Source organism: Podarcis cretensis (assembly GCF_951804945.1).
Source record: "Podarcis cretensis genome assembly, chromosome: 4".
Lineage (NCBI taxonomy): Eukaryota > Metazoa > Chordata > Lepidosauria > Squamata > Lacertidae > Podarcis > Podarcis cretensis.
The window spans coordinates 10949919-10965284 of record NC_137173.1 but is presented as its reverse complement, the minus strand read 5'-3'; the positions used below and the strand labels follow the sequence as shown (position 1 = coordinate 10965284).

Here is a 15366-nt window from a genome sequence, read left to right as displayed (position 1 = left end):
ATGGCTTTGGACTATGATTGCCACCATCCCTGGACATTGGCTAAGGTCGCTAGGGATGGTGGCAGCTGTAGTTCAATGAAACACCTGGAGAGTGGAGGTTTCAGAACACTGTCATTTCCAGCTGAGTTGCCCTTCAAGAGCGCTACTTAAACACACACTCATTGGCAGATGTCGCCACTCCTTGTTGGTGAAGTAAGGTCATCCAGAGGAGTGGTGTTCAGTTGTCCCCACCCACCGCCCCGGTTAGAGAGGCCAAACTGACCTCGAACCAGAAGCTAGGGATTTAGTGTTGCTGGTTCCATCACTTCAGGTAACTCCTCCAGCAGAGCTTCCTTCAGACATCTTCACTTTTGACTTTCAGGCGGCTCTTGGAGACTTTATTATGCCAAGAGCTGTATTCAGAATTAAGCAAATACTAATTCCAGGTGAGCCGCTCACGCTTAGGATTATTTTGCATTGTTTTGTGGTATCTTAATGCTTTGTGATGCTGCCTCAAGATAGCTCGTTTGGTTTCGGAGGGGCAGGCTAAAGATCTCTCTGATGTTGTTTTGCTAAACCATGATGCAAGAGGTGCAATCGCTCTGTGTCATGCTTTAGTGCTTCATTGTTCTTTCAATTTCCTTGTGGGATGGTGTCTGTTGTAACCGGAGGGAGGTTGGTTCAATCTCATTTACTAACTTTGGCAAATGCTTTGGTGGTGGAGATTTGGGTGAGCTATTGCATATTAACTTGATATTTTAAATGAGTAGGTGGTGTATACATTTTTTTATTTAGAAAGGTTTTTAGTTTTCTTTTGTGACTGGGGATATGGAACCTCTAGAGCTTCTAGGGATTCCCAAATTTGGGTCTCCAGCTATTGTTGAACTACAGCTCCCATCACCCCTAGCCAGCAGGACCAGTGATCAGGGATCATGGGAACTGTAGTTCAAAAAACAACTGGAGTTCCAGATTTGGGAAACCCTGTTCTACAGGAAGAGTTGTAGCTCAATGGTTGAGCAAGTGATTTTCATGCAAGAAATCCCATGACATTTCCTGTCTGTTACCCTTGAGTAGCCTTTCCCAACCTTTGCCTTTGCTTGGAAAATCCCCACGTGTTTCACCTGAGGAGGATCTCAAAATTTACTTTGATTTTATTCATTCCTGCTTTAGACCAGCCTTACTCGACCTTGTGTCACCAGATGTTGTTGGACTACAACTCCTATCATCTCTGACCACTGGTCCTACTGCCTAGGAATGGTGGGTCCTGCCCTGTGTGTAGCATTAGATGCTATTCCAGTGATTCTTTCTCTGAATGAAAGACATTATAATATAAGGGAACCCAATTTTCCATTCATTGTGGGGAAAATAAGCCATGTTTTTGCTTAAAGATTTTTTAATTAAAAAAAAAAACAGGATCCAAAAATCACACCCATTTGACTTTTGGAACCATCTTCGGACAATGTAAGAATCCATTCTACCACACCCGCAAAACCAAATAATATGAAAGCATCAAGCCAACCCAGGGGGCATGGTGACTCCATATGAAAACAACCCAGTGGACCGGATGTTCAACCAACTTTTGAGATGCTCTGCTTGTTTGATGCTTGCATCTTCCATTCATCTGCTCATATCACTGAGATTTTAATGAGATTTTAAAGAGCTAACTGTATCGGGGGACAAGATTGCTGTTCTATAATTCAGCTAAATCAGTAGCTGTTTTGAATTCCCGGCTTCCCCTGAAGAAGTGTCCCATGGCTGCTGCTATTATTCTTATTAATATGATTGTTCCACTTCCTGCTTTCCAGCCTAAAAGAAATAACTGAAAAGGCCAACCTCCTTATCGTATTTCTTTATTTCCTCTCCCCCGACAGGTAAACTGCAATCAACACATGTCCAGGTTAAGGCTGCATACTTCAAGGATCTTTTGATGGATTATTCCTAGATCTTTCCAACAGGTAAATAACCACATGGTTGAATTCTAAAGCCATTCTAATGGGCTTGGCAACGCTGTTGTTCATTCTGCCACGGAGGGAATGCTTTGCGCAGACTTCGTAGCTGCACATCCATGCGCCGTTTGATAAAGGGAAGGGAAGCTGGGGTGATGGTGGCTTGAGGGTCCTTCGGTTCCCAACATCATACAGTAAATATTGCACAATGGCTGTTATTCAGATTAGCTAATGCTTCTTAATACCAGTTGCTGGAAACCTCAGGAGGCTCATCTTGTGTTTTTATGTATCTGTTGATACAAGAGGAGAAACCAAGAATCCTTTTCAAGAAACCAGTGGACTCGAGTCTCTCTGTATATTAAAGAAGGAGCTAGAACAGGCATAGGCAACCTCGGCCCTCCAGACGTTTCGAGACTACAATTCCCATCATCCCTGGCCACTGGTCCTGTTAGCTAGGGATCATGGGAGTTGTAGTCCCAAAACGTCTGAAGGTGCTGAGGTTGCCTATGCCTGAGCTAGAATGAGGATTGGAGACCAGGCATGTGGTGTGTGAGAGGAGAAAGATTGTGCAAGGTCTAGCACAGTGTTTCCCAACCTTGTGCCTCCAGCTGTTTTTGGACTACAATTCCCATCATCCCTTGCCACTGGTCTTGCTAGTCAGGGATGATGGGAGTTGTAGTTCAAAAACAGCTGGAGGCACAAGTTTGGGAAACACTGGTCTAGCAGACTGCAGAGAATAGCAGCTGCGTCAACAGAAGCATGGGCATAGCCAAGGGTGGGGGGCAAGGAGGGGCAGCTGCCCCCCAAATCAATTTTTAAAAATCAATAAAAATCCATAGCAAACTGAGGTTCTGCCCTCAACAAATGGCCTGCTCCCTCTAACAAAAATCCTGGCTATACCCATGAACAGAAGTATAGTATCTAGGGAAGTGATAGTCCCTCTCTATTCTTTCTTGGTCAGACCCCACCTAGAGTACTATGTCCAGATCTGAGCACCACAATTTAAGAAGGATGTTGACAAGCTGGAATGTGTGCAGAGTAAGGTGACCAAGACGATTAAGGGTCTGGAAATGAAGCCTGATGAGGAATGGTAGAGGTATGTTTCGCCTGGAAAAGAGGAGAATGAGAGGAGATAGGAGAGCCATCTTCAAATATTTAAAGGGCCGTCACATGGAGGATGGAGCAAACTTGTTTTCTCTTGCTCCGGTGGGCAGGACCCGAACCAGCTGCTTCTTTGCTTTTCTCAACATCTCCACATCTGTGGAGGCAGAACATAGCCATCAGGGTTAGTAGCCAAGTCAGAGAGGCTGTGTTAAGGTGCCACAAGACCCATTGCTTTTGTCACGACTGAGTAAGGTGGCCACCAGGGACACGGATGGCGCTGTGGGTTACACCACGGAGCCTAGGGCTTGCCGATCAGAAGGTTCGCGGTTCGAATCCCCGCAACGGGGTGAGCTCCCGTTGCTCGGTCCCTGCTCCTGCCAACCTAGCAGTTCAAAAGCACACAGTGCAAATAGATAAATAGGTACCGCTCCGGTGGGAAGGTAAACGGCATTTCTGTGTGCTGCTCTGGTTCGCCAGAAGTGGCTTCGTCATGCTGGCCACATGACCTGGAAGCCGTACGCCGGCTCCCTAGGCCAGTAAAGCGAGATGAGCGCCGCAACCCGAGTCGTTCATGACTGGACCTAATGATCAGGGGTCCCTTTACCTTTAAGGTGGTCACCCTTCTGAAAATTGCTGCACTGAAGAGTTTTAAAGACTTTTGCAGACTGGAAGACATTATGGAAATATTTGGCCCTGGTGGGGCCAGGAGGGTATTGCTTGATTTTTTTTTAAAAAAAAATCCAAAGCACCATTTGAAGCATTTGTGATGATTTAATACTGCTTCTTCTGTCTAAATTGCAAAAAAGCGGCAGGCAAGTAACCCAGGCAAGCGAGTGGGGGCACCCTTCCGGCAATATCTCTGTTCAAAATAAATAAATAGATCTGGTTCTGTAGATGGCAAACAGGCTATTTTCAATTTAGCATTTCGGAAATTCCCTTGGGGAGGCTGCACTTGATGAGCCACTTGCAAAAGGGGGTGGAGAGGGGGGAAAGACACGCTTCCTCACTCAGTGTCTGCACAGAAGCCGCTCGGTCGCTTACACCAAGGTAATTATGATGCTTTACATCTGTCAGATGTTGTAAGGTGTGGGCCTCTTAAGGATCTTCCATGGCCCACTGCTTCCCTCCCTCTTCTGTGATGATCTGGGCAAACATCTGTTCTTCTTACCAGTAGCAGCTTTTCTCTGTATCCGGAAACTGCCTTTTAATTGCCCACACCTTGGCCTGCAATAACAACAACAACAACAACAACAACAACAATCTGAAGACAGATACCTTTTTGTGCATGCACTCCCCTTTCGTGCCCTGCGTCTCCCAGGTTGGCGTGGGAGGCAGTTTTATTTGTTGCATTGTATCAGATTAATAATAATTATTATTAATAATAATTTATTACTTATACCCCGCCCATCTGGCCGGGCCTCCCCAGCCACTCTAGGAAGCTCCCAACAGGATATTAAAAACACGATAAAACATCAAACATTGAAAACTTCCCTAAACAGGGCTGGCTTCAGATGTCTTCTAAAAGTCTGATAGTTGTTTATTTCATTGACGTCTGATGGGAGGGTGTTCCACAGGGCGAGTGCCACTACCAAGAAGGCCCTCTGCCTGGTTCCCTGCAACTTCACTTCTCACTGGGAGGGAACCGCCAGAAGGCCCTCGGAGCTGGACCTCCGTGTCCGGGCTGAACGATGGGGGTGGAGACGCTCCTTCAGGTCTACTGGGCCAAGGCCGTTTAGGGCTTTCAAGGTCAGCACCAATGCTTTGAATTGTGCCCGGGAATGTACTGGGAGCCAAGATAGGTCTTTCAGTTCAGATTTCCTCTCGGCCTATGAATCTCTAGGTGGCCTCAGGCAAAGACCCTCCTGTCTGCCCCTCAGGCACCCACCCAGCTGCAGTGTGGGAAGGAAAACAGCATCCTTTCTTACAGGTCAGGTGGAGAAGGTGAGAGGAGACCCTAATGTCCTCCTGACCTCTACTGGAGGGATGTGAGTCATTGTCACCAAGGTCCCTCTCTGCTGAGGCACCTTCTCTGACCCACAGTAGGAGTGTCTCACTCTGCCATCTTGTCATGCCACCTCCAAAGCACTCCTCTTGGGTCCCACTCTACATTACACAATTATTTGCCAGGCCTTCCTAGGCTCACAAAGATGGTGGTGATCCTTGACAGCTTTGCACTTAAATCAGATGCCCGCTTTAGCCCAGGGGAGGAGAAGAAACTTCTTCCCATTAAGGCAGGCATCCCCAAACTTGGCCCTCCAGCTGTTTTGGGACTTGTTGTTGTTGTTTAGTCGTTTAGTCGTGTCCGACTCTTCGTGACCCCATGGACCAGAGAACGCCAGGCATTCCTGTCCTCCACTGCCCCCCGCAGCTTGGTCAGACTCATGCTGGTAACCTCGAAAACACTATCCAACCATCTCGTCCTCTGTCGTCCCCTTCTCCTTGTGCCCTCCATCTTTCCCAACATCAGGGTCTTCTCCAGGGAGTCTTCTCTTCTCATGAGGTGGCCAAAGTACTGGAGCCTCAGCTTCACAATCTGTCCTTCCAGTGAGCACTCAGGGCTGATTTCCTTCAGAATGGAGAGGTTTGATCTTCTTGCAGTCCATGAGACTCTCAAGAGTCTCCTCCAGCACCATAATTCAAAAGCATCAATTCTTCGACGATCAGCCTTTTTGGGACTACAGTTCCCATAATCCCTGACCACTGGTCCTGTTAGCTAGGGATGATGGAAGTTGTAGTCCCAAAACAGCTGGAGGTCCAAGTTTGGGGATGCCTGCATTAAGGGGTGATAGCAAGTAACAAAAGTAGCTCTAAATCTCTAATTCCCTTCTGGCTGAGACCAGGCAGTCCCCTTCCCTGAAGACCTTTTAATTTCTGCAGGCATTTTAAGCCCTTTTCTTATTTTATGGCTAGCTTTAAACTTTTTACCTTTATTGCATCTTCAGTAACCTCATTGTGCACCGCACAGAGACTACAGCAGTTGAGCAGTATATAAATTTGTCGAAATCAGATAAGCAGGCTCTTCACTGGGCAAGGCTGGGTCTTCAGTGGCCTATATCACTCCTAATTCTGTTGTGCAGGAGCAGAAATAAGTTTTGCATGGAGAGGGAAAACAGGCGCAGAATTTGGATAGTTTGAGAGCGTTGTATGTGTGTCTGTACGTACAGATCAGTAATTGAGTTTCTTCGGTATCTTTTGGACATTTCTGATGTCATTCTCCCGCAAGCACGCATACACCTTTTTTCTCCTGTTCTTGTAAGCACCTTAATATAGTTACAATAAGCAGAGGATATGATTTCACGCCCTGCAAAGAACTGATATATGTCAGCGATGCTGGGGCAGAGATCCAGTCATTATGCTGTTTGGAAGAAAAAGAGATAACTTCATGTTAGAGTGTAGGTAATAGACTTTTCCTCAGTAAACTACATCTGTCACCAGATATTAATGAAAAGTGCACTGGTGGTTATCGGAGCAGGATCTATGCTGCAAAATAGTATTTTCCCCCCTGTCTTTCTCGAGGTGTAATAACGTGCCGCAGTGCTACAGCCATCCCTCGGAAGAGAATTTCAGTATTTTGACAAATGTTAGTGAATTAACGCCTTGTTCCACGCCCATGGGAAATAGCTAAGTATTACTACCACAATATATCAAACGACAGTGTCGAGACATGGAGAAGCTGCTGCTAACTTTGACCAAGGTTTGGGCCTGGCGGTGCTGGGTAAGGATGAGCGGGAGGCAGACTTGTTTATTTGCTTAGCCCATTTGTTATACCCCAGTTTGTAAGAGGGATTTTTCACCAAGTTGCATGTGTATACAGTGGTACCTCAGGTTACATACGCTTCAGGTTACACACTCTGCTAACCTAGAAATAGTGCTTCAGGTTAAGAACTTTGCTTCAGGATAAGAACAGAAATCGGGCTCCGGCGGCGCGGCAGCAGCGGGAGGCCCCATTAGCTAAAGTGGTGCTTCAGGTTAAGAACAGTTTCAGGTTAAGTACGGACCTCCGGAACTAATTAAGTACTTAACCTGAGGTACCACTGCACTAGGGGAACAAAATGTCAACACCCGGTGCTGCCTCAACACAGCTACATGCTATGCAGAATTTTGTGTGTGTTTAAATTGATACCGGATGGTTCTGTTGGGTTTTTTAATTGTATTGTGATCTGCACACTGCAAACACGTCCGTGAAATTTAAAAGGTGGTCTAAAAGTGTTTGAATCATAGACCTGCAGGGCTGGGAGGTACCACAAAGTAGGGTTGATATATGTCTCGGAATTCCTAGACATGTCCTCTCTTTGGGGTCCTACATGTCCATCCGGGGGGGGGGGGGGGATTTTACATTTAAAACCAAATGTCCTGAATTTTGTTTTTTTTTAAATGGTGTGCCGGCGGCTCTGGTTCTGGTTCTGGTGTGGGCGACTTGGGCTCTGGCTCTGATGGCTCTTTCTTGGCGGTGGCAAAGGGGCTACTGGGCAATTGCCCTAAAAAAGTTCAACAACTTTTTGAGCTGTCGGGATTTTTACCTCTTGAAATATGGCAACCCTACCGCAAGAGTCTAGTCCAACACGCTGCAATGCTGGAAACTTTCACCTGACATGGGTCTCGAACCCAGAACCCTGAGATGAAGAGTCTCATGCTCTCAGGTCCCAGCACCCAAGGCGTACCCTGCGTGGTAAGCTGTCATGTGAGAGCCGCATTCTACCACTGAGCCACTGCCCCTATAGCGACAGGAGTACAGTGGTACCTCGGGTTAAGTACTTAATTCGTTCTGGAAGTCCGTTCTTAACCTGAAACTGTTCTTAACCTGAAGCACCACTTTAGCTAATGGGGCCTCCAGCTGCCGCTGCGCCGCTGGAGCACGATTTCTGTTCTCATCCTGAAGCGAAGTTCTTAACCCAAGGTACTATTTATGGGTTAGCGGAGTCTGTAACCTGAAGCTTATGTAACCCGAGGTACCACTGTATAACAAATACAGTATATAACAAATACAGTGGTACCTCAGGTTACAGACGCTTCAGGTTACAGACTCCGCTAACCCAGAAATAGTACCTCAGGTTAAGAACTTTGCTTCAGGATGAGAACAGAAATCGTGCTCTGGCAGTGTGGCAGCAGCTGGAGGCCCCATTAGCTAAAGTGGTGCTTCAGGTTAAGAACAGTTTCAGGTTAAGAACGGACCTCTGGAACGAATTAAGTACTTAACCCAAGGTACCACTGTATAATGAATTTGTGCTGGAAACTCTTACAGCAGTTAAACTCTTAAGGATTCTACCATGAGGCAGGGAACCAGCAGGCCTATTTACGCAGCCCAGTTAAAAGTCAGCTTGTTTTGCACCTGTCAGTCTCAAGTGCACCGCCGTGGCAAAACCTTGGCACGGAGCAAATAGCCATGGAATGGAGCATTGAGCGCATTCTGGGCCTCTGCTAGGAGAAATGGCGCGTCGACCCGCAAAGCGTTCAGCCTGTCTTCTCACGTGTGCGAGAGAGCAAATCCTCCTTTTCCACCAAGCGGCGTTTGAAAGCTGGAGCCGCCCCAGACTAGAACTTTGTTTTAATTTGAAGCTTTGCAGGAAAAGCCAACAATGTTCCCAAGGAGACCCGGCGCTTTTTTATTTAATATTAATGCATTGGCGTTTGTTTGCACAGTGCCTGTGGAACCATGAAGGTTGGCAGGGTTTGATCTCAGGGTTATTTTGGCTGCGTGGGTCCAGTGGTTTCCTTCCCCGCCCCCAGTATAATTCTCAGCGCTTTTCTGCTCAGGTTTATACAAAGTTGTGTTTTTCAGTTTAATAAACCTTAGAGAACAAAATAATATAATTTGTTCTGAGGCTGCAGCAGACTCAAAAGCCGGGGATCTCTTTGACAGCAGATATTCCCAGTGCTTTTTTCCCTAAAAAAATTAAAAATGTTTAGGGGTACTCTCATTTTCCTACTCATATTGAAATACTGCCCCTCAATGAGGCCAAACTTAGATTCACAAAATGTTTAGGGGTATGTGTACCCCTGCGCCCCCCCCCCCCAGGGAAAAAAGCACTGGTTATTCCATATGTATATTATGCTTTGAGGTTGTGCTGTTTGATTATATTACAGTGGTACCTCAGCTTACATACACTTCAGGTTACATATGCTTCAGCTTACACACTCCGCCAACCCAGAAATATTACCTCGGGTTAAGAACTTTGCTTCAGGATGAGAACAGAAATTGCGCAGCAGTGGCGCGACGGCAGCGGGAGGCCCCATTAGCTAAAGTGGTGCTTCAGGTTAAGAACAGTTTCAGGTTAAGAATGGACCTCCGGAATGAATTAAGTACTTAACCCAAGGTACCACTGAATGTTAATTATGCTGCATAAATGTTAATTATGCTGCATACCTTGGTGAAAAGGTAGGACAGAAATAAATGAAGGTAGGACAGAAATAAATAAATGAAGGAAGGAAAGTTGAGGAGCGGATCAGTGAATTCTGTAGTTCCTCCCTTACTCCTTTCTGGACAGAACTCCAGAACTTTATTAAACTTGTATGTAAAGGCTACATTGGCACCAAGGTTAATGCACATTTAATGGCTGTCCTCTGCATCCACTGTTGGCAATAGCAGCGCCTCTGCATAGCAGCTGCTGGGAAATACAAGGGGGTGGGGAGAGCCCTGATGAGCTCAGGTGTTGCTTTTGGGTTCCCCGTGGGCACCTGGTTGGCCACTGTGGGAGAACAGGACGCTAGGCTGCATGGGACTTTGGCTTGATCCAGCAAGGCTGCTGTTGTGTTTCATTAGCCCTAGTGGTGATTCTGCAGAGCCTTTCCTCCTGCAGCAAGCTCACAATGTACGAGAAGTTGCGGGCTGTACACTCCTTGCCACTTTTCCATGATACCTCATGGCATTCACACAGTTTCTTCACTTTCCCCCAATTCTGTCCCACGAGACCTTTACCATCTCAGCTGTTTATCTAACTCTGCACTATTTAGCGGGGTTCTTTATGCTGTATGCGATTCCCTCTTTCTGTCGTCAAATTATTTGGCAAACGCCGTGCGGCTAAGGAAAGGTGATTAAAGAATGCTCATCTTAGATTTGGAAATGGCCAGAATCCAGCATTTAATGGAAAAGGAAGAGCGAGTCTTTATCTGAGATGGATTTGGTCAAGGCTTCCCGAGAACAGCTCAGCAGAAAAACACCCTTGAGTAGGTTGTTCGTAATTCATCCATAAGCCTGCACCGGAGCCAAAAGAATTATCTCAGTCCCTAAATCAAGCATGTGTTTTAAGTGTTGCTATAACAGAGGTTAGGGAGCTTTTCTTAGCACAGCAAAAGTCCATGATTTGTTCTGCTTTGCACATGGCAGTAAACAATAGTTCGAAACAAACTTTGGTTTGATGTCAGGCATGGGGAAACTCTGATTTTACAGAAGCTGTGGGACTCCAGTTCCCATCATCCCTGACTTTTTCCCACGCTGAGTGGGGCTGATGGGAGTTGGAATCCAACAGCAGTGCGAGAGCTACAGATTCTCTAGTAAAGGTAAAGGGACCCCCTGACCTTTAGGTCCAGTCATGGACGACTCTGGGGTTACAGCGCTCATCTCACTTTATTGGCCGAGGGAGCTGGTGTACAGCTTCCGGGTCATGTGGCCAGCATGACTAAGCCGCTTCTGGCGAACCAGAGCAGCACACGGAAACGCCGTTTACCTTCCTGCTGGAGCGGTACCTATTTATCTACTTGCACTTTGACGTGCTTTCGAACTGCTAGGTTGGCAGGAGCAGGGACCAAAGAACGGGAGCTCACCCCCCTTACGGGGATCTGAACCGCTGACCTTCTGATCGGCAAGTCCTAGGCTCTGTGGTTTAACCCACAGCGCCGTCCTGGTTTAATGTGAATGCATGACATCCTGGAGCAGCACATTTATATGGTGCATGCCTCACCTCACCACTGCTGCTGCTGCTGCCCTGCCACCAGGAAGGAAGCCAGAGTCTGGCTTGTCATCGTTCCTCACTAAATTGTAACTATGGTTTGTTTTTTGGTTGACTGCCTATGGTCTGCTTGCAGAAATGGAACCGCAGGCCCAGGTGTCTGGCATTTCCTAGTGGCACAGCACAGGAGCAAAGCTAGCAGCACACAGCAGCATGCACCAGCATGCAAATTAAACCATTTTTTGCTTTGACCTATGGCTTAAGGCTGGGATGGAGAACCTCAAGCACAGGGTTCAATGAGACACCCCCCCAAGCATCGCTTTCTGGACTTCAGCACTCTTCCCCAGGCTGCACACCTCATCATCATCATCTTCTTCTTCTTCTTCTTCTTTGGCAATCACTTGTAGCCTAGTAAGATTGTCTTCCATAAACACGGTCTTAACAGTGAGTCCGTAAGTGACTGTGGAGGCCAATTCTGCATCCACACGTCCTTCCACAGTGAGGACATTGGTTTCCGGGCAGGAGTTGAACATGGTGTGGATTTGCCAAGCATGCCTTCCTCCTAGCAAGTTTCTCCCTTTCGTCCTGAGTTCGAGCGTCTTCAAAGCCCATGACACCTTTGGTAAAGTCTGTTCTCCAATTGGAGTGCTCGCAGGCCAGTGTTTCCCAGTTGTCGGTGTTTATACTACATTTTTTTAAGATTTGCCTTGACAAAGTCTTTAGACCTCTTTTGTTGACCACCAGCATTACGCTTTCCATTTTTAAGTTCAGAATAGAGTAGCTGCTTTGGAAGAGGATAATCAGACATCCACACAACAAGACCAGTCCAACGAAGTTGATCTTAAAGTATCATTGTTTTGACATTGGTGATCTTTGCTTCTTCCAGTACACTGGCATTAGTTCGCCTGTCTTCCCTAGTGATGTGTAAAAATTTTCAGAGACACCGTTGATGGAATCTTTTGAGGAGTTGGAGATGGTTTATAAGTGGTTCATGTTGCACAAGCATACAGTAAGGTTGGTAGTACAATAGCTTTGTAAACAAGCATTTTGGTTTCCCTATGAATGTCCTGGTCCTTAAACACTCTGCATTTCAATTGGGAGAAAGTTGCACTCTGAGCTCAGGTGATGCTGGATTTCAGCATCCATATTGGACCTTGTGGAAAGATAACTGCCCAGGTAGTTAACACACACACCCTACTTTAGCGCACACATACCCTTTGGAGTATATAAATCTGGCTGAAATGTAACTCAGATATTCATAGGCTCATAGCATTGTAGAGTTGAAAGGGACCTCAAGGGTCATCTAGTCCAACCCCCTGCAATTTATGAATCTCAACTAGTAATGCTTCTTGCCTGGATAGAGTATAGAGAGGAATACATGAGTATATTAGCATTTGTCTTGCCACCCACTTTTGATTCTGGCCCTGCTCAATACTGGTGGCTTTTGGCCTTCAAGGTTCTGTTTAATGGAATGTGGGCTTTGGGCTGCAGCAGACTTCATGCCCCTAGTTGAATGTGGTTTGCATCGGGCTCTTGTGAATCCAATGGGAATATTCTCCCTTGCTGCAAATGTTCCTTGCTGCAAAATCCTCTCTCTGTCCCCAAATTTGCGAACACTTGGCTTTGCACTTTTTCTGCAGAATGGGCTCATCCTTATAAATTGAGTGGGGTGCCTGGCAAGCCACTTGCCCCAAAGGCGGTGTGACTCGTCTAGGGCGAATTCCTCACTGCAAGCAGGATTTATGGAGGACGAGTGGGGGTTTTATGACTTGCTTAACATCAGGTTCTCTGGGTCCTGTTAAGAAAATGTCACAAAGCCTTAGGCACTCTGTTCCCACTTTTACAAGCTTCCTGCTCGAGACCCTTACTGCTTCTCCTATAAAAGCCACAGTGTTCGGAGAGTGGGCAAATGAGAACTGAAAAGGAGCTGGATGGGGTGTTGGGTGATTCTCTCTTCACTGCCTCACCTTCCACCCAGCCCAAGTCTGCATATTTGTCACACTAGATTTCCTCTGTGTGTGGGTGGCCCCTTATCTGGAGAAAAGAAAACTGCACAGAAAACCCTGGGGTAAGCAAAAGACGAGCCGTTTTTCTGTACATCTATACCTATATGTCAGGAAGAATGTGTACCTTATACGATCTGAAAGCATGCTTTCCTGGTTGCTACAGTGGCAAGAGCCAGCGTGGTGTAGTGGTTAAGAACGGTGGACTCGTAATCTGGTGAACCGGGTTCGCTTCCCTGCTCCTCCACATGCAGCTGCTGGGTGACCTTGGGCCAGTCACACTTCTCTGAAGTCTCTGAGCCTCACTCACCTCACAGAGTGTTTGTTGTGGGGGAGGAAGGGAAAGGAGATTGTTAGCCGCTTTGAGACTCCTTAGGGTAGTGATAAAGCGGGATATCAAATCCAAACTCCTCCTCCTACTTTCCTCCATATCGGGCTAATTTACCCTCCCATCCTAGTATCAGTAGCAGAGGAAGCCGCTGGAGCACCCGGAATGACAAAAATGATGTGCACCCGGGGAGCGGGTTGATCCACCCAGGGGGCGGGGGGAAATGGGCCATGGAGGTGGGGCAATCTTCCCAAGGGGGGGCACCGATCTTCCTGGGGGTGCCATTGGTGGTGCGCCAGTCCTCCCAGGGGTGGCAGCACTGCCTGCTCATCGCACACATAATAATAATTTTGTAAAAAGTTGGAGGGGAGAGAAATACCGTATTTTTTGCTCTATAAGACTCACTTTTTCCCTCCTAAAAAGTAAGGGGAAATGTGTGTGCATCCTATGGAGCGAATGCAGGCTGCGCAGCTACCCCAGAAGCCAGAACAGCAAGAGGGAGCGATCCCTCTTGCTGTTCTGGCTTCTGAGATTCAGAATATTTTATTTTTTGTTTTCCTCCTCCAAAAACTAGGTGTGTCTTGTGGTCTGCTGCGTCTTATAGAGCGAAAAATACAACAACAACAACAATAAATTATTTGTACCCCGCCCATCTGGCTGGGTTTCCCTAGCCACTCTGAGCGGCTTCCAACAAAGATTAAAAATACATCGAAATGTCACACATTAAAAATTTCCCTGAACAGGGCTGCCTTCAGATGTTTTCGAAATGTCAGGTAGTTGTTTATCTCTTTGACATCTGGTGGAAGGGCATTCCGCAGGGCGGACGCCACCACCGAGAAGGCCCTCTGCCTGGTTCCCTGTAGCTTTGCTTCTTGCAGTGAGGGAACTGCCAGAAGGCCCTCAGCACTGGACCTCAGTGTGTGGGCTGAACAATGGGGATGGAGATGCTCCTTCAGGTCTACTGGGCTGAGTCCATTTAGGGCTTTACAGGTCAACACCAACACTTTGAATTGTGCTCCGAAACGCCCAGCGTGCTCATGGCAAAGCATCTCTCATCCATCCCCCTCCCTCCCTGGCTCACTGTAAGGCACAAAGTGGCTCATAGCAGCACCCTGGCCTTGGCGAGCAACCACGCACCCAGCAACTGCAAGAGCACAGCATCTGTAACTGTAAAGCAGGGTGCTGCGCAAGCGAGCAAGTGCCCGCGTCTCCGTCTCTGTATGTGTGTGTTTGTGAGTCTCTCCCTCTCTCTCTCTCTGAGCGATGCCCACTGGGGTGGTGGTGAAAGCGCCACCATGCAAATACACCCGCTGGCAGTGCAAACGCCACTGTGCCAATCAGCCCAGGGGGATTTTGTCACCCTCCTTAGGCATGACACCCGGAGCGCACCGCTCCCACACCCCCACGTTGCTACGCCCCTGCCTAGTACCCCTCCTGTGTCCTGGCTTTCAGTATACTGGAATGCCTATCACTTTTACAAAACACTAGCAAAAAAAGGGCTGAGTCTTGCTTGGGCATTGAGAGAACAAAACAAAAACCCGTTGCAGTTTCAAAACCGATAGCTAAAATCAGCGCAGTTTTTAAAGGTTCTGTCCATCGGCTTGATTCAAAACAGCATCTAAACATCTCACCTCTGGAACCGCCATGCAAAATTGGGTGATGACTTTTTACGAGGTGTTCAAATGCATAGAGACAGAGTTTGGGTGGAATCCCGACATAGCACGAAGTGATTCCATTGGCGCCATTATTTCTGCTTGCAGATAAGCCCTGTCCTGTTTAATTGATCACATGACACAGTACACACACCCCATTTGAATGACAATGCCCATCAACTTTGGGGGGACCCAACTCCCTCAGATATTTTATTGGGGGCTGGGACAAAGGGACCCCGGCCCCTAGGAGTTGGCTCCTATGGTAGATGATCTGGAGAGAAGGGTTAATTGTGTCCACTTTTCAAACTTCCCTAGTAACTGGATTGTGTTGAACCACCTCTGCACCAATTTTTGGCATTCTTTCAGGTGATTAAGTGCTGCATCAGTTTTGCTAGCCCGTTCTGAGATCAAGTGAGAGGTCCAGGCAATAATAATAATAATAATAATAATAATAATAATAATTTATTT

At 47.0% G+C, this 15366-nt stretch overlaps 1 protein-coding gene across 10 annotated transcripts in view; it reads left to right on the top strand.

Annotated features, from left to right (window-relative positions):
• Nucleotides 1-15366, top strand: part of TENM4 (teneurin transmembrane protein 4) — a 649734-nt gene that overhangs the window by 226500 nt on the left and 407868 nt on the right. For all 10 annotated transcript variants that reach the window (XM_079973241.1, XM_079973246.1, XM_079973247.1 and 7 more), the window contains one exon: nucleotides 1851-1934. The gene's annotated coding sequence lies outside the window, so the exon portion shown is untranslated. The remainder of the gene's footprint in view (nucleotides 1-1850; nucleotides 1935-15366) is intronic.